We start from the raw sequence: 18,448 nt of genomic DNA, 5'->3' as shown, positions 1-18,448 counted from the left end.
TCACTAGGGTGATGCGGTCGGCCTTGTCGGCTTGCGGTCTCCCGGCATCCAAATTTGCTGCTCACTCCTTCCGTATTGGAGCAGCCACCACAGCGGTGCACATGGGGCTCTCCACTGAGAGGATAAAAGAATTGGGGAGGTGGAAGTCTAACGCGTACAAAGCTTATGTTAGAAACAACTTATGACTGCGTGTTCTACCCCTGACATTGGTCCACTTGTCTATTTGCCTTTCAGAATCCACGAGCGTGCGCATTTGGTTGGTGGGCCACAGCATTGTGCACTGGGCCAAGAATCATGCCTTGAGAGCCGGGCTGGGCAGCAACTTGAGATTACCTTCTAATGTGGAGCTGGTTTGGATAGCGCGTAGAGAGATGCGCTGGAGCGAATTCAAACCAGCAGTGATGACGAGGGCTGCGGCCAATGGACCGCCCGATGCCCTAGTGATTCAATTGGGGGGAAATGATCTGGCATATCGCAAGGCGATTGATCTGAGATGGAACATTTTTGACGATCTGTCTGAACTGGTGACAACATATCCACATGTCACAATATTATGGTCCTCGTTATTTGAGAGGAGGACATGGAGGGATTGTGTGAGCCCAGTGGGAGTCAACAAGGCAAGAAAAGTTTTAGAACGGGCAGTTGAACGTAGAGTGGCGGCTCTGGGCGGGGTCGTCATCAGACACCCAAACATCCAGTTCAGCAACGAGGCCCTCTACAGAAGGGATGGCGTGCATCTGTCTGATGCAGGAAATGACATATGGTTGGGTGACATCATCACAGGGATTAGGTCTTGGTTGCAGGGATATATTAGCAGGGTGTAGGAGTTGGTTACAGGTTTGAAGGTATTGGCGGCGAGCTCCGCTCGAGTGGCGGTTAGGCATTGGCTGGGGTTCTATTGTTATGCAAATGGATGGGGGGAAGGAACGCCATCAACTTCCCCCAAGGAAAGGGTAGTCCGGTAGAGGACTCCGAGGGGCGTTGTCTTGTCCGAAACCTAGGTAGGTAAGGGCCTCCGGCACGCCCCCAAGCGGTGACACCCGTGGGATCCTAGTTGGCGTACTTCAACAGGACCCCCACGGTTTGTGTTAACCCTTCCCGGTCACCATGCCGGGTAGTGGATAGGAGCCAATGCCTAGGGGCCAATACCTTCAATTCTCTAATCAATAAAGTTGTGGCCATTTCATGCCCATTAAACTTAAACATCGTGTCCTGTGTCTTTATTTCATGTGGGGGAGGGGTATTGACACGCAACTGGAATTTAGCCGAAGAGGAAGTCTAAGAGTGTGCCATAAGGTAAAAAAAGAAAGAAGGGGGGAGTAAATCAGCCAATTTAAGAGGAGAGAAAGAAGTGTAAAAGATATCACTGCTCTCATTTAAGTAGCATGAGAAAAGGGATACACTTACAAATAAATCTAGACAGATGAACTAATTGGAATCTGCTACCCCAATATAGATAAGGATATCTACATGCAGAAGCAGACTTCCGATGTGATTGCAGATGTGCATCTCTTCAGCCGTGATGCTACTCCAGGCTTCATTTAACTGTCTGGATGCATCTATTGATGCCTGTGAGGAAGTGCACCCCAACCTGGAGCCCTAATGCTTACATGAAGAGAAGTTGTCTTTCCTTAGAAGTGGATTGGAGCCTATATATGCCATAACCAATTTTGCTTGTCACATGACCATTTCATAATCATTTCTCTAAGTGATGTAGAATAAAATTTTAGAAGTTATAATAAAGAAAATATCAGTTAAAATCAAGGACCGTGCTGAGGAGGGCTTCACTGAGGAGGAATGGTGGGAGCCTTCATCTCTCCCTGCTCCTGATCAGGATCCTGAATCTTCCCAGGAGCAGGAGGACAGTATAGATTTGGAACAGTGGTTTGCAGAGGGACATAGTTCAGAAGGCAGAAGCTGGGAAATACTGGATAGGAAACAACTAGGAGAAGAAGCACTGAGAAGGAGAGAGTTAACAGATTCACTGTCTCTGGAAAGCATTCATCCACTCAGCCTAAGCTCAAGAAGAGCTGATAAGGTGGCAGCACAGAAAGCACAGTGGCTATGAGCTCAGGTTACAAGATGCAGTAGTGATGTGGGTGACTAGGGAGAAAGTGGGTGGAACACTTAAATGGGAGCACTGTCATTCCTAGGAGGTGGGTTCTTTGTTCTCCCACTGTGATCATTAAAGTTTCTAAAGAAAACTTTTCCTTTGTTGTGCTTATCAACTGCCAAGGGGAGGAGGAAGCCAAGCCAATTCCCTGAAGCCTGACACTGCTGAAAAGTCTTCAGTATGGAGTTCCATAGAACTGGGTCTGCAATACTGAACATACAACTCCTGCTGCATTTGAGTTGTGTATCTGAGCCATGGGGGATCATTAAAAGTACTGGTATATTTAAAAATCCCAGGCAACTCCAGGTTGGGCTGGGAGAGAATCCTTATCTGAAGCCCTGGAGACTGCTGCCAGTCTGTGTAGATAGTACTGAGCTCAATGGACAAATGATCGGACTCAGTATAAGGCAGCTTCCAGTGTTCCTGGAAAGTATATATATTCAAAAAACCCCAAATGAAGATAAAACACAGAAGGGTAGCTGGTGGTTAGTGACTCTCCGTTTCATTTCAAGCAAAGTGGTGATTATCCCCATGAAGTCTTTCAAACTGTTATGATGCTGACTCCGGGTAAGAACAAAATAGAAGCTATGAAAAATAAGAAGTACCATACAGGTGGCAAATTAGCTTTGCCAGTCAACAATGTGGAGGAACAATACACAGCCCACAGAGTTCATCTTACTGCATGGATTTAAAAAAAAATGATGGGTGGACTGACTCATGACTCATGAATGCAGTTGTTGAAAGCTAGAGAAAATGATGTTGAGCATTTGACTTTGTTGAGGAGATGTGTCTCTGCATCGAGAGCGCACTTATTTCTCCAAAGGGTACAAGTGCCAATATTGGGTGCTAAAAAAAAAAGATGTGTTGGATTAAAGAGCAAGGCATGTTTCCCAAGCATGTTCCTTCTAACATAGTCCAGGGGACCATTCACAAAATACATGGATGAGATATTATTTCCAGATGAGTCTTTTTCCACGAGTGTCATAAAATTATATACCTCCCTTCTCAAGTCAACTCTAGAAGGGTTCCTAATGAGCCACTATTTTTAAGTTGCTAACCTGCTGGTCTTTTCTGTTCTGACCACTATGTTCTTCCTGGTCTAAGAAGTCAGTGAACTCAAATTTCCCCCACGTTCTGTAACAAATGACCTGCCTGTTTCTGCCAAATTGAAGTTCCATTCCTAACCTGCTCTTATCCCACCCCTGAAACACCAGACTGTCCCACCTCCAGCTCTAACCAACCAGACTTTCTGCAGGCTCCATCCTTAACTCACCAGGTTGTTCTCTGTCTGCCTAACCGAGGTCCGAGTTGGTTGGGAATCCGAAGCTGCAGCCCCACCCACCAGCAACTTTAATTAACTGTTTCAAAGTGAGAGCTGATATTCTATTCTGAAGACCATGATTATATAAGTTGCATTTCTAAAAGGCGTATCCATGTAAACACCTTCTGAGGCTCGAATGTCAGATTCAGCCACAAGACCAAAAAAAAAAAAAAAGACATGCAGACTATCCATGCAAATAACAAAATGAAAGAAGATATTCAAATATTCAAAAGAAGCAAAGGGGGGGAGCCCAAACAAGGACTATTGCAAAGATATTTGCATGCTCTTAAGAAATGTGCAACCTTTAACATAATGGAGGGCATATTTACAGTGCAGCTCAAATTGATTACTCTGAGCTTGGTTACAAGACTAAAATATTTATAAATAGGTTTTAATTCTACTTCACCTCTATGAAGAAACACAAAGGAAATTCTAATTACCATTTCCCTAAACGTAGGAAAGGCAATCATGAGGAGAGATTGATATTCAGCTAACTCGGTTCGTGTTTATGTGTTGCTGCCAAATCATTTAAGCAAGGGCAAATTCTTGTTTTGAAAACAGCACTGGACTGAATTCAGATTAATATTGAATCAGATCAATTTGAATCCAGCAGTTTGATTACAGAAAAGCAACCACATGTTATTTTGCATGTACTTAGGCCCAGCAGGAGTTTGAACCTTACAATTTGCTGGCTTGCTGCAGATCATCCATGTAAGGAATGGCTTGGGGTCATAGTAGATGGAAACGTCAACCCAGTGCATGACTGTTCTGAAAAAGGCGACTCCCATGTGAGGCATCATTAGGGAAAAGATTAAAAATAAAACTTCCTCTGAAGCTGAACTGTGCAGGATTGGATTCTCCTGATTAACAACTATTAAGCTTCTTGACTGTGTTTGAAAATAGGGGTTTAAAGGCTTAAAAAAAAACCTTAGACCCACACTCAGTTTGCTTCATGGTGGGACAGGTTTGCCTCTGAAGCTGTATAGGAGCCTAATCCAGGTCAGGTTGTGCATTCACAGCCCTACTGTTTAGTTGAAATATGTTTCCTTGCATTTTCCACCTATTCATGCCAATTCTACCCTCTGATCTATCTTCTCAGCATGACAGCCCTTCAGATATTTGAAGACAGCTACCATATACCCAGGGGATGTGGGTGGCACTATGGTGTAAACCACTGAGCCTAGGGCCTGCCGATCAGAAGCTCGGCGGTTCGAATCCCCACGACGGGGTGAGCTCCCGTTGTTTGGTACCTGCTCCTGCCAACCTAGCAGTTCGAAAACACATCAAAGTGCAAGTAGATAAATAGGTACCTCTCTGGCAGGAAGGTAAACGGCGTTTCCTCGTGCTGCTCTGGTTCGCCAGAAGCGGCTTAGTCATGCTGGCCACATGATCCAGAAAAACTGCCTGCGGACAAACGCCGGCTCCCTTGGCCTGAAAGCGAAATGAGCGCCGCAATCCCAGAGATGTTTGGGACTGGAATTAACTGTCAGGGGTCCTTTACCTTTACCTTTTTACCATATACCCACTTAATTTTCTTCAAGGTAAGCATATCAAGCCACTTTTTCCTCAATGATCAATTTCCAGATCCCTCGCCACTCTGCTTGCATTTCTCCTACTGATTTTAGCAACAGCAGCAAAAAGGGCGCAGGACAGAATTAAAGTAGATACCAAATTGGGAAAGGTAGAGAGGTTCAAACCTCTCCGTCCATTCAAGCCCCTGACGGGGATGCAGTTTGCCTCTCCCTAGCTATTAGATTGGCCATTTGATCAACAGGAAGGGGAGAATGACTCCCTTTCCTCTGAGGTCTGTGCCCTAGGTGGCTGCCTAGTAGGCTAATGATAGCACCGGCCCTGCAGACTCCTGATGTGGTTTGACCTGCACAAAATAGAACAATTGATTGTCATGAACTGACCACTATTAAAAGCTCTCCTCTTTGACAAAAGTGGCTTTTGATACCAGACATATAGTTTGGACAGCACCTTCCCTGGATGCGAAAACACAGAGGTGGGGATTAGAATCTGCTTGTCCTGGATTCTCGTTAGTCAACTTCCCTGGCAAAGGAAACGCTGCTGATGCGGATAGACTCCTCCACTGCATTAGCGCAGTCAAAGGGGAAACAAGGGAAGAGGGATGGATCTGCCTTATAAATGCCATAGTATATGTCATCCTCCCACTTTATGCATCGTTTGGTATTTGATGCTTAGCATCAAGGTATGTATAACTAATTGCATTCCAAGTACGAATTTCTCTGTTGGCACATTAGAGTCCTGGAAGAAAACTTGTTATTTAAAAACAGCAACAAAAGAAAAGAAAAACACAGTGATTGGGCTCATCCTAACCACCAAACTGAACACACACTGAACAAATGAAGAGGCTTGATGAGATTTAGCATTATGCCAGCAGTGAGCAGAACTGTAAATTATTTTTGCAACCTGCTCTCAGAGTCCCAAATTACCTTTTTACTGTCTGCATTCCTAATGATGGTTAATACATCTCCAGAAGAAGAAAAAATATGGATCTCTTTTATCTTGATTTAGCTACTGGGTGGAGGGTGCATTTTTTAAAGATATATTCAGCAGCAAAAGGGAGAGAAATGCCTGTTTTTTTTAATAAAGTCATAAAGTAAATATATTCCGAGAAAAGTAGAAATCACAGTTCATGAGCAGAATTCTTTTATAGTGGTAATTTAACTCAGCTGTTATTTACACTATAAAACAGTTCCTGTGTCTGAAGTTATGTTTACTGAAAAGATCAGACAGGTTTGCTTGCCATTTAGTTAGCTTTATAGAGAAAGAACAACTGACAAAGTTGCAAAGTGTGTTGTACGCCAAAGAGACAGTAGCAGTTTCCTTTGCTTGTAAAAATTAAGCAAACGTATGCCTCTCAAGTTGGGAGCTTGAGAAGGGGAGCAACGAATGGCTCAGTCAAATATGTCTTCCCTTCCTGTTACCTTCAGTTGGAAAGGCATCAGTGAAAAGGAATGACAAGGGAAAGATATTCCTTGGGTTGAATGCAATAGCATTGCTAACAACTCTCAGGAGTTTTCAGTAGGGTGAATGGAACAGTGCCCCACCAATCTTAATTGGACCAGCCCCCACCAGCCTGCCCTCTTCCTTACAACCAGTCCAAGGGGTGGCACTGACTAGTGTTGCCTCTGTAGAATGCAACAGGAAGGAAAATGGGGACTAAAGAATGAGTTGGGCCCACTTGTCATTGGTCTGACTCAGAGGAAGGACAACAGCTCAGGGCAGGGTATCTTCTTTGCAAGCAGAAGATCCCAGGTTCAACCCCTGCTGGCATCCCCAAGTAGGTCTGGAAAACGAGTCCTCACTTGAACCCCCGGAAAGCTGCTGCTACTGAGTGAAGAAAGTATTAAGCTAGGTAGACCAATGGTCTGAGTCTATATAGGGCAGCTTCCTCTATTCCTATGCTTCACCTGCTGCTGGCCTGCCTGCCTTCTACCCAGTGGGCAGCAGTCACTACTGAGGAAATACAACGATCCACATTACTGCTTGCAAGTATCTTTTTTTAAAACAGAAAACCAGATTTGTCTTTCCTAGGCCAACGCCAACATACACGCATGATTTACCTCTTGCAAGTATCATGGCATCGGTACTGTATTGCCTCAGTAGGTTCGACTCCACAACCCTAAAAAGTCTGCACACTTTCCATCCATTTTACTTTTTGCAAAATCTTTTGTAGATGGATGCAGGCAACAGGATTATTTAGATATTAACTAGCAGAGGGAATGAGGTTTTGGTGAAAATCATAGAGGGGAGTAATGTTTCTGAGTAGGCCCTTACATATAAATTAAGGAAAAATCTGGCATATGAAAAGGAACCAAAGTTCCTAGACAGCCCCTGCAGTGCCAATCTTCATGTGTATTAGTGGATGGAGATGTCTAAACCTGTTCTACATGTAAGTTGTCTTTCTGCAAATAGCACAAAATGAATCCCAATTAGTTGTCTCTCACTCTGCAACTCCCAAGCTGTAAATAGCAAAGAATGTGTATGTCCCCTGAATGATATTTGCCAGTGGGACCCAGGTCCCTTGATATATCAGTGGTAAGCATCTTCCCATTGTTTACTTGATCTTGTTGCTTTTGACCTGTGTCACTCTAATGCTTTTCTGAAATTCAACACTGCAAAACAATATTCAGGGTTCTCCTGCTGACAGGTGTCAGGAGGGTTGTCTTGAGTTTTTTGTTGGATTGGCAGCCAATAATAAGCATAATACTACTCACATCTGTCTCTAGATTGTGATATGCAGTTGCATAAGAGCAAATGTTAGCCAGTGATAGGCAGCATTAGTCATAAGAATGTGGGTTTGCAGAGAGGTGGAAATACATGAGTGTTTTTATAAACGTGGAAAAATTCCATAGTAGGAACATGTCAATACACTGATCATCTTTGCATAGAAAAGGTATACCCTCCATTCCCTACAACTTCTGTGTCTTGATTACACACATATATAGATACATGTGTGTGTGTGTATCTATCTATATATTATTATTATTATTATTATTATTATTATTATTATTATTATTACATTTGTATCCTGCACTTCCTCCAATGAACACAGCATAATGTGACATGCATTTTTGCCACTATGGCTGCATAACACCACTGGAAGATGTATTATATCCACCTTCCCCAATCTGGTCTGATTGTTTTGGTCTACAAATCCCATCATGTCTAACCAGTGGCCATTTTGGCCAGTGCAGATGTATGTTGAAGTCAAAACTATCTGGAGGGCATGAGGTTGGGGCAAACAGGGTTAGATTGATACAACTTGGTACAAGGTAATCCCATAAATTCAGGGATTTGACCCTCGGCTCCTCTGAATCAAATGGAACACTTTACCAGCTTCATTAATGTGTAACCCCAAAATATTGGATTCCCCCTCCAAACCGATGCATTTTGTGCTGCAGAGTGGCACAAAATGTGGGGTGTGCAGCACAAAATGGCATAAAATGAACACAAAACTTTGGTATCAGTTTGGAGCGGATCCAAGATTTTGGGGTTACACATTAATGAAGCTCACTTTATCCATTACAACAAGTCAGTGCTCACTTCCTTCTTCTCCCCTCTGCCCCCTTATTTGTTTGCATAACGTTGGTGGGGAGGTTGGTCAATGGCTATTTGTTGAGTGTTCATCTTCATTTTTTTTATTGGGATGTAAGAACACACTGAAGAATTGATGCTTTTGAATTATGGTGCTGGAGGAGACTCTTGAGAGTCCCATGGACTGCAAGAAGATCAAACCTCTCCATTCTGAAGGAAATCAGCCCTGAGTGCTCACTGGAAGGACAGATCATGAAGCTGAGGCTCCAATACTTTGGCCACCTCATGAGAAGAGAAGACTCCCTGGAAAAGACCCTGATGTTGGGAAAGATGGAGGGCACAAGGAGAAGGGGACAACAGAGGACGAGATGGTTGGACAGTGTTCTCGAAGCTACCAGCATGAGGCAGGGAGGCAGCAGAAGACAGAAGTGCCTGGCAGGATTCCCAGGATTCTTTGGAGGAATCCATAACTGAATGTATGGTACAGGTGGGACCCAAAGACCACCTAGAAATAGTTTGGAAGCATATTTAGGTGATACCTTTTTCCTTCCCATGACTAGGTAGGAAGAACTGATACCATGGTCAGCTTCAAAACATTGTGAAGCTCAAATGTTAAAAAGCCTTTCGGCACCAACCAGATCTCAATTATTGCCTTTATCGCCCCCACCACCACCACCATCATGTTGCCAGCTGAAGCAGGTTGTGCCTCCCTATCATATGGCAGGGTTGACCATGGCTTCTGCTCACTAGCAAACCATTCCTTGTTACTCATTTCTATATAGAACAATGAGTTACTCGAATAATATTAAAAACAGAGAAAACCCTGAATGTGATCCAATCAGTGTCGTGTACACAAGATATTCCTGTGATGTGCTAGCAGTGTACCTTGCTCAATTAGGCATTCTTGTTATGGGGGATGTGGAAGCACTGCATGCTATAGCTGAATATAATTGTGATTCATATAATAAGAATTCTTCGTCTCATCTGAGAAATAAGAAATAAGATAGGCTGTGCATATTCAATCAATGCTGCTCAACCTAACGTTCTTGGAAAGAAAGAAAGAAAAAACATTCCCAGTCCCAACTCACCAATCACTATTTGGCACCTGCTTTTCTTAATTATTGTAAATGACAATCATAGGGTGGTTCAATAAGTTCTGCTTAGAAATGTTATAAATCTAAGAAAAACCATTATTTTGCAGAGAATTAAAGAGCTGGCAGGGGAATAAGTTCAATTTATAAAATATAGAATCTGACAGTAACTATTCATTAAGTGAAGACTCAAGACAAAAGTCTGGGGACTACTCCAAGGCTGCAGTCCTAACTAAGCATGAAGATCTATTGAAAACTATGGGATTTACTCCCAACTTCCAATCAAATTTAAGATTAGGGTGTCACATTCCAGTTTGGGGACGACTCTTAGATACCTACCATGGTATTTTAAAGACTCTTAGATACCTACCATGTTATCAGGTTACAGACTTCCTCATATGACTTTCTAAAACAACACAAAACCATTCAGTATGTACAAATTGGACATGCGCATGATGTTGCAGCATGGAGGGCTGATGTTCACTCCATTTCCTCTCTCCCTGCCTCCCAGGCTCCCTTGCCAAGAACCATTCAGCATTCTGCAGTCACAGATAATCCTCAGTTCTCATTGGACTGTGGTTGGGAATAACCATGTCACGTAGTGCCCTTCCCCATGATTATATGTACTTTCGCAAACTCTGGGGTTCACCCAAGCCTGCTGCTAGGATACAATCTATTTCAGAGAAACAGACCAGACAAGAAAGGAGGAGGAGTGGCATTATATGTCAGGGATGTGTATACCTGCGAAGAGATCCAAGATTTAGAACCTCAAAGCCAAAGTGAGAGCATTTGGGTCAAAATTAAGGGAGAGAAGAATAGCAGTGACCTCATTGTGGAAGTTTACTATAGATCCCCAAGCCAAACGGAGGACATAGATGATGCCTTCCTGGAACAGATGGCCAAGCATGCAAAAGGAAGGGAGATAGTAGTAATGGGGGACTTCAATTACCCGGATATTTGTTGGATGTCAAACTCAGCCAAGAGCATAAGGTCAAACAGATTCCTCACTGGCCTTGCAGACAACTTCATTGTCCAGAAAGTGGGAGAAGCAACAAGAGGAACAGCCATTTTAGATCTGGTCCTAACCAATGTTGATGACCTGGTTAGTGGGGTAGAAGTGGAAGGATCATTAGGCGTGAGTGATCATGCTCTTCTGAAGTTTACTATACAGCGGAAAGGCACAGCCAAGCATCCTAGGACTCAATTTCTTGACTTTAAGAAAGCCGACTTCATAAAGTGCTGGGTGAGATCCCATAGACAGTAATACTAAAAGGAAAGAGAGTTCATGATGGCTGGGAGTTTGTTAAGAGGGAGATAGTAAAAGCACAACTTCAGGCAATACCAATGAGACGGAAACATGGAAGGTGCCTAAAGAAGCCAGGGTGGCTATCTAAAGAACTTTTAACTGAGTTAAGATTAAAAAAGGATGTGTACAAAAAATGGAAAAGGGGGGAAACCACCAAAGAGGAATTCAAACAAATAGCCAGCACGTGTAGACACAAAGTCAGAAAAGCTAAAGCACAGAATGAACTCAGGCTTGCTATAGAGGTTAAAAGCAACAAAAAAAGGCTTTTATGGGTATGTTCGTAGCAAAAGGAAGAACAAAGAAACAGTGGGGTCACTCAGAGGAGAAGATGGTGAAATGCAAACAGGGGACACAGAAAGGGCTGAACTCCTCAATGCCTTCTTTGCCTCAGTCTTCTCCAATAAAGAAAACAATGCCCGACCTGAAGAATTTGGAGCAAATGATTCAGCAGAGGAAACACAGCCCAGAATAACTAAGGAGATAGTACAAGAATACTAGTTTAGATGTTTTCAAGTCTCTAGGGCCAGATGAACTGCATCCAAGAGTATAAAAAGAACTGGCAGATGTGCTCTCAGAACCACTGGCAGTCATCTTTGAGAATTCCTGCAGAACAGGCGAAGTCCTGCCAGACTGGAGGAGGGCAAATGTTGTCCCTATTTTCAAAAAGGGGAAAAGAGAGGACCCAAATAATTACCGCCCAGTCAGTCTGACATCAATATCAGGGAAGATTCTGGAGCAGATAATTCAGCAAACAGTCTGTGAGCACCTAGAAAGGAATGCTGTGATCACCAATAGTCATCATGAATTTCTGAAAAATAAGTCATGTCAGACTAACCTGATCTCGTTTTTTGACAGAATTACAAGCCTGGTAGATGAAGGGAACGCAGTGGATGTAGCCTACCTTGATTTCAGCAAGGCATTTGACAAGGTGCCCCATGATATTCTTGTAAAGAAGCTGGTAAAATGCGGTCTTGACTATGCTACCACTCAGTGGATTTGTAACTAGCTGACTGACCGAACCCAAAGGGTGCTCATCAATGGTTCCTCTTCATCCTGGAGAAGAGTGACTAGTGAGATGCCACAGGGTTCTGTCTTGGGCCCAGTCTTATTCAACATCTTTATCAACGACTTGGATGATGGACTCAAGGGCGTCCTGATCAAATTTGCAGACGACACCAAACTGGGAGGGGTGGCTAACATCCCAGAGGACAGGATCACACTTCAAAATGACCTTGACAGATTAGAGAACTGGGCCAAAACAAACAAGATGAATTTTAACAGGGAGAAATGTAAAGTATTGCACTTGGGCAAAAAAAAATGAAAGGCACAAATACAAGATGGGTGACACCTGGCTTGAGAGCAGTACATGTGAAAAGGATCTAGGAGTCTTGGTTGACCACAAACTTGACATGAGCCAACAGTGTGACGCAGCAGCTAAAAGAGCCAATGCAATTCTGGGCTGCATCAATAGGAGTATAGCATTTAGATCAAGGGAAGTAATAGTGCCACTGTATTCTGCTCTGGTCAGACCTCACCTGGAGTACTGTGTCCAGTTCTGGGCACCACAGTTCAAGAAGGACACTGACAAACTGGAACGTGTCCTGAGGAGGGCAACCAAAATGGTCAAAGGCCTGAAAACGATGCCTTATGAGGAACGGCTAAGGGAGCTGGGCATGTTTAGCCTGGAGAAGAGGAGGTTAAGGGGTGGTATGATAGCCATGTTCAAATATATAAAAGGATGTCACATAGAGGAGGGAGAAAGGTTGTTTTCTGCTGCTCCAGAGAAGCGGACACGGAGCAATGGTTCCAAACTACAAGAAAGAAGATTCCACCTAAACATTAGGAAGAACTTCCTGACAGTAAGAGCTGTTCGACAGTGGAATTTGCTGCCAAGGAGTGTGGTGGAGTCTCCTTCTTTGGAGGTCTTTAAGCAGAGGCTTGACAACCATATGTCAGGAGTGCTCTGATGGTGTTTCCTGCTTGGCAGGGAGTTGGACTCGATGGCCCTTGTGGTCTCTTCCAACTCTATGATTCTATGATTCTATACTCCCTCTTGTCAATGAATGGTCCCTTTTGACACCCGCAGCCTGAACCTCAGAAATAGAAGGAATTATTAAAATGACCAATGTGGTGTTTGCCCACTCATTATGGAGATGTCATACTGGGTGAGAGAGAGAAAGGGTTAATGAGCTGGCCAATAAGAAAGCCCAGGGGTTAAGGCTCAACACAGGGGTTTTGGCAGTTAGTTCGGTTGGTTTCTTGTGGGTGGGAGGCATAGGAGTCAGAGTGAGTTAGAGACAGAGGGGAGACAGAGAGAGTGAATCGGATTGTTGTTTAGTCGTTAAGTCGTGTCCGACTCTTCGTGACCCCATGGACCAGAGCATGCCAGGCACCCCTGTCTTCCACTGCCTCCCGCAGCTTGGTCAGACTCATGTTTGTCGCTTCAAGAACACTGTCCAACCATCTCGTCCTCTGTCGTCCCCTTCTCCTTGTGAGTCTTCTCTTCTCATGAGGTGGCCAAAGTATTGGAGCCTCAGCTTCATGATCTGTCCTTACAGTGAGCACCCAGGGTTAATTTCCTTAAGAATGGATGTGTTTGATCTTCTTGCTGTCCATGGGACTCTCAAGAGTCTCCTCCAGCACCATAATTCAAAAGCATCAATTCTTCGGCGATACAGCCTTTTTTATGGTCCAGCTCTCACTTCCATACATTACTACTGGGAAAACCATGGCTTTAACTATACGGACCTTTGTTGGCAAGGTGATGTCTCTGCTTTTTAATATGCTGTCTAGGTTTGCCATCGCCTTTCTCCCAAGGAGCAGGCGTCTTTTAATTTCGTGACTGCTGTCACCATCTGCAGAGATCAAGGAGCCCAAGAAAGTAAAATCTCTCACTGCCTCCAATTCTTCCCCTTCTATTTGCCAAGAGGTGATGGGACCAGTGGCCATGATCTTCGTTTTTTTGATGTTGAGCTTCAGACCATATTTTGTGCTCTCCTCTTTCACCCTCATTAAAAGGTTCTTTAATTCCTCCTCACTTTCCGCCATCAAGGTTGTGTCATCTGCATATCTGAGGTTGTTGATATTTCTTCCTGCGATCTTAATTCCAGCTTGGGATTCATCCAGCCCAGCCTTTCACATGATGAATTCTGCATATAAGTTAAATAAGCAGGGAGACAATATACAGCCTTGCCGTACTCCTTTCCCAATTTTGAACCAATCAGTAGTTCCATATCCAGTTCTAACTGTAGCTTCTTGTCCCACATAGAGATTTCTCAGGAGACAGATGAGATGATCAGGCACTCCCATTTCTTTAAGAACTTGCCATAGTTTGCTGTGGTCGACACAGTCAAAGGCTTTTGCGTAGTCAATGGAGCGGAAGTAGATGTCTTTCTGGAACTCTCTAGCTTTCTCCATAATCCAGCGCATGTTTGCAATTTGGTCTCTGGCTCCTCTGCCCCTTCGAAATCCAGCTTGCACTTCTGGGAGTTCTCGGTCCACATACTGCTTAAGCCGGCCTTGTAGAATTTTAAGCATAACCTTGCTAGCATGTGAAATGAGTGCAATTGTGCGGTAGTTGGAGCATTCTTTGGCACTGCCCTTCTTGGGGATTGGGATGTAGACTGATCTTCTCCAATCCTCTGGCCACTGCTGAGTTTTCCAAATTTGCTGGCATATTGAGTGTAGCACCTTAACAGCATCATTGTTTAAAATTTAAAATGGCTCAGCTGGAATATCATCACTTCCACTGGCCTTGTTATTAGCAGTGCTTTCTAAGGCCCATTTCAATTAACTCTCCAGTATGTCTGGCTCAAGGTCAGCAACCACACTCTCTGGGGTGTACGAGTCATCTATATCTTTCTGGTATAATTCCTCTGTGTATTCTTGCCACCTCTTCTTGATGTCTTCTGCTTCTGTTAGGTCCTTACCACTTTTGTCCTTTATTATGGTAATCTTGTACGAAATGTTCCTTTCATATCTCCAATTTTCTTGAACAGATCTCTGGTTCTTCCCATTCTGTTGTTTTCCTCTATTTCTTTGCATTGCTCGTTTAAGAAGGCCTTCTTGTCTCTCCTTGCTATTCTTTGGAAATCGGCATTCAATTTCCTGTATCTTTCACTATCTCCCTCGCATTTTGCTTGCCTTCTCTCCCCCGCTATTTGTAAGGCTTCGTTGGACAGCCACTTTGCTTTCTTGCATTTCTTTTTCATTGGGATGGTTTTAGTTGCTGCCTCCTGTATAATGTTGCGAGCCTCCACCCATAGTTCTTCAGGCATTCTGTCCAGCAAATCTAAATCCTTAAACCTGTTCCTCACTTCCACTGTGTATTCATAAGGGATTATGAATCAGATTACAGTGAATCGGATTACAGTGTTTCAAAGTATTTAAAACTTGTTTGCATTCACAATAAACTGGAATCTTTGTTAATACGTTACAACCTGACTGAGTCTGAATATATTACCGGGGAAACCTGGTTGGTGGCAGTGGAAAAGGGAAGCCGTGGTGGTGCAAGGTCAAGAGTCCGTGGAACGAGCCTGTGCGAATGCCACAACCAATGCAGTTGCATAAGATGAAAATGTTAACCTATTGAAATACATCTTATGTTAATTAAACTGGTTAAAAACTTTGCTTTTTGTATGGTTCTCAACTGCATGGTGAGAGTCTATTGGAATACAAACTGTACTCACAAGGTTGAATCTATTTCAATTTTGAGATAAGCATATGGAGTGGGTACAGAGTGGGTGAAATCCTGATTTGCCCTTCCATTTCTTTCCTGAATTTGTGAGAGGGTTCCTATTATGCCTGTTTGTAAATCGACAGAGGATGGGTTTGGGGATCTAAATGCCAGTGCCCCCAAAGCTATATCTATTAAAGATTTTTATTTTCCACATGTTGAGCTAGGGAGGTCTATAACCATCAGCTCGAAGGCTAGTGTCAGAATTTGACATAATGATGGTTCTTCACAAGGTCAGCTAGGAGGCCTCTCTATGTCTCCCCTGCTGCACATAATATAATGCAAATTATGATAATGACCATAATTGAGAAATACAGCAATGACATTTTGGCTTCTGTGGAACAGAACTGGGAATATCAGCAGAGAGAGAGAGAGAAGGAGAAATTTACCGATAGGGGAATTGTTGCTGGCAGGGAAGTTTTTACAACTGTTGTTACTGGCAGTCACTAATTTTTTCTCATACCTGACAGCCCAGATCACAACGATCGTACGTTGTCATCTACCTTTCAGTTTTTCTAAGAAGTTATGAAGCCATTTGTGTGTGTTCCATAAATTACCTGGCAGTTTTGTTTATTGCTATTGTTGTTCCGGATAGTATCAAAATGAGTTGTGCAGAAAATGGCCAAGGCAGTGCAGCGAATTTCTTGAGTTTAGGGGTTCCCCCGCCCTCCATCCTGGCCATCATTCTCTCATTGATTGTCTTTCAGCATTCCCTTTGATAACACCTTCTAATGCTGCACTGTGCTGATCAGAGACTCTGAAGCATCTAAGTGACAAATCATGCACCAAGGATGGCAAAATCCACACCAGGAGCAAGAAAAGAGAATAAGCAGGTGGAATAGGAGGAGTCATTTAGGCAATTTTAAATGTCATGGTTTCCCCCAAAGAATACCCCAGTATTATTTGTATTTTAGCAAAGGTTCTGATCATTCTCTGTTAGAAATTACCTCATTGGTTGATGCATGGCAGAAGTTTGTTGTTTTTTAAACAAACTCATTTCTTTCCTTCAAAATTGGAAACAAATCAGCTCATTTCCCAAACCTATCTGAAGACCTGGAAAACTCCGTTCTTCACAAGCCCAAACCATTTCACCAAACCAGGCAAGCTTGAGCTGTTGATTTGGGGCCTTCCTGACTCAATCAGGCCCTGATCCAAGCCAATGTTTCCAGACACTTTCTCATCCCCCCCCCCCAAGCTAGTCAGGTGCTACGGTAGTGGCTTTGGTGACCCTGGGAAAGATGGGGAGGAGTCTGAGACCAAGCCAGGGACCCAAGCAGCTGGTGTGGGGACCTCCTGTCCTCAGGCAAGGAAGTCTAACTCCAATAGCTCCTCAGGGTCACTGAAGGGTCTTGTTCTCCTCCTTCTTATTGGTGGAGACCTCAGGTTCAGCATCTGGACAGGGCTTAAATCTAACACCACCACTGCTCCAAGCACCCTCTTCTCCCTTCCTTAGAAGAGAGAGGCAGTTGGGAGGTTTATTCCCCACCTCTTCCTACATCCTATCACTCCCCAGCACATTAAAGTGGTCACACTGATGTTTCCTCAGGAAGACTACAAGTCCACAGCTCTTTGAGCCCTGATGTACTGAAGGAGGCATGGAGGGCAGGAAATAAAAACATTTATTCAGTCTCAACATGCTCCTGCTACTACACACAAAAAAACCCAGCAGTTCACAACTTTAAGGAGAGCCTGATCATGGAATGCCTGAGGACAACCCTTCCCAACACAACAAGCACTGGAAAAGGCTGGTGCAAAGCTGCTCATCTTTTCTCTGCCCCTAATTGCAAGCAGGAATACATACTGCTACTTCCTTTAAGGCAAGAGAGAGTAAAAGATCAACCACACCCCTCAAACAATATGAAACTAATATGGATGCTGAAGATATTGCTCTAATATGTATTATGGAGGAAAGTGAATCTCTTTTATTTCCCTACAAAAGCCCCTGGACCTATTTGTCTGTAATTTGGCAGGCTTAATCCAATTTGGCAGTCTTCTGTGCTTCTGGATTTAAATGGCTTCTGGCAAGAGGGGGAAAGTTATAGGCCTTTTTTGAATTTCCCATAAGAGTGAATGGGTACACAGAGCTTCATTTTGCACAGAGTGGCTTGGAACCCAAATTAAAGATTGAAGCATAGAGAGCATGAAAGGACTGAGAAACAGACCAGCATATATATATATATATATATATATATATATATATGCAGGTTTTGGTGTCCTCGGGTGTCTTCCCGTGTAAAAGTTGGGGTGTCTAGGCGACGTTTCGACGAGGTCTCACTCGTCATCTTCAGGCTGGTGCTTTCGGCTTCTTGTTACTGGAACAGAGCGGGATCTCAATGTTTGAGTTCCTATAAATACTGTAGAGGGGGTGTGGTGTCTAGCCTCCAATGTTCTGGGCAGAGAGGAAGTTCCCAGGCTAGTGTGCCTTTTCTTCTTTTGTTCCTTAATTACTTGAGAGATACCTTGAGTGATTTCTTGAGTGATATCCTGAGTACCACTTAGGTGGGTCATTAGGTGTGGATTAGTTGCTAAAGTCTTTGTGTCTTGACCTCTTGAACTTTGTGAAGAGTTTTCCTGAGAAGATGGCTGTATTGCACTTAGTTGTGCTTTGGCTTGGCTTCGTGTATAGGGGCGAGCTGTGGTTTTGTGGCTTGTGTCAGCCAGATCTGTGTAGGGATTGCAGGGGGGTGCAGCATCCGGAGGTGCCACCATGGATTGGCTACTGGATGGTGTCAGTAATTCATCTGTGGAGAGGGTCTGGGTTTGGGTCTGGTGTGGTTGATTGGTGTTGGCGTTCTGTGTGCCTCTGGATCTGGTGTCA

Source organism: Podarcis gaigeae (assembly GCF_964106915.1).
Source record: "Podarcis gaigeae genome assembly, chromosome: 1".
NCBI lineage: Eukaryota > Metazoa > Chordata > Lepidosauria > Squamata > Lacertidae > Podarcis > Podarcis gaigeae.
Note: the sequence above shows the minus strand (reverse complement) of the source record.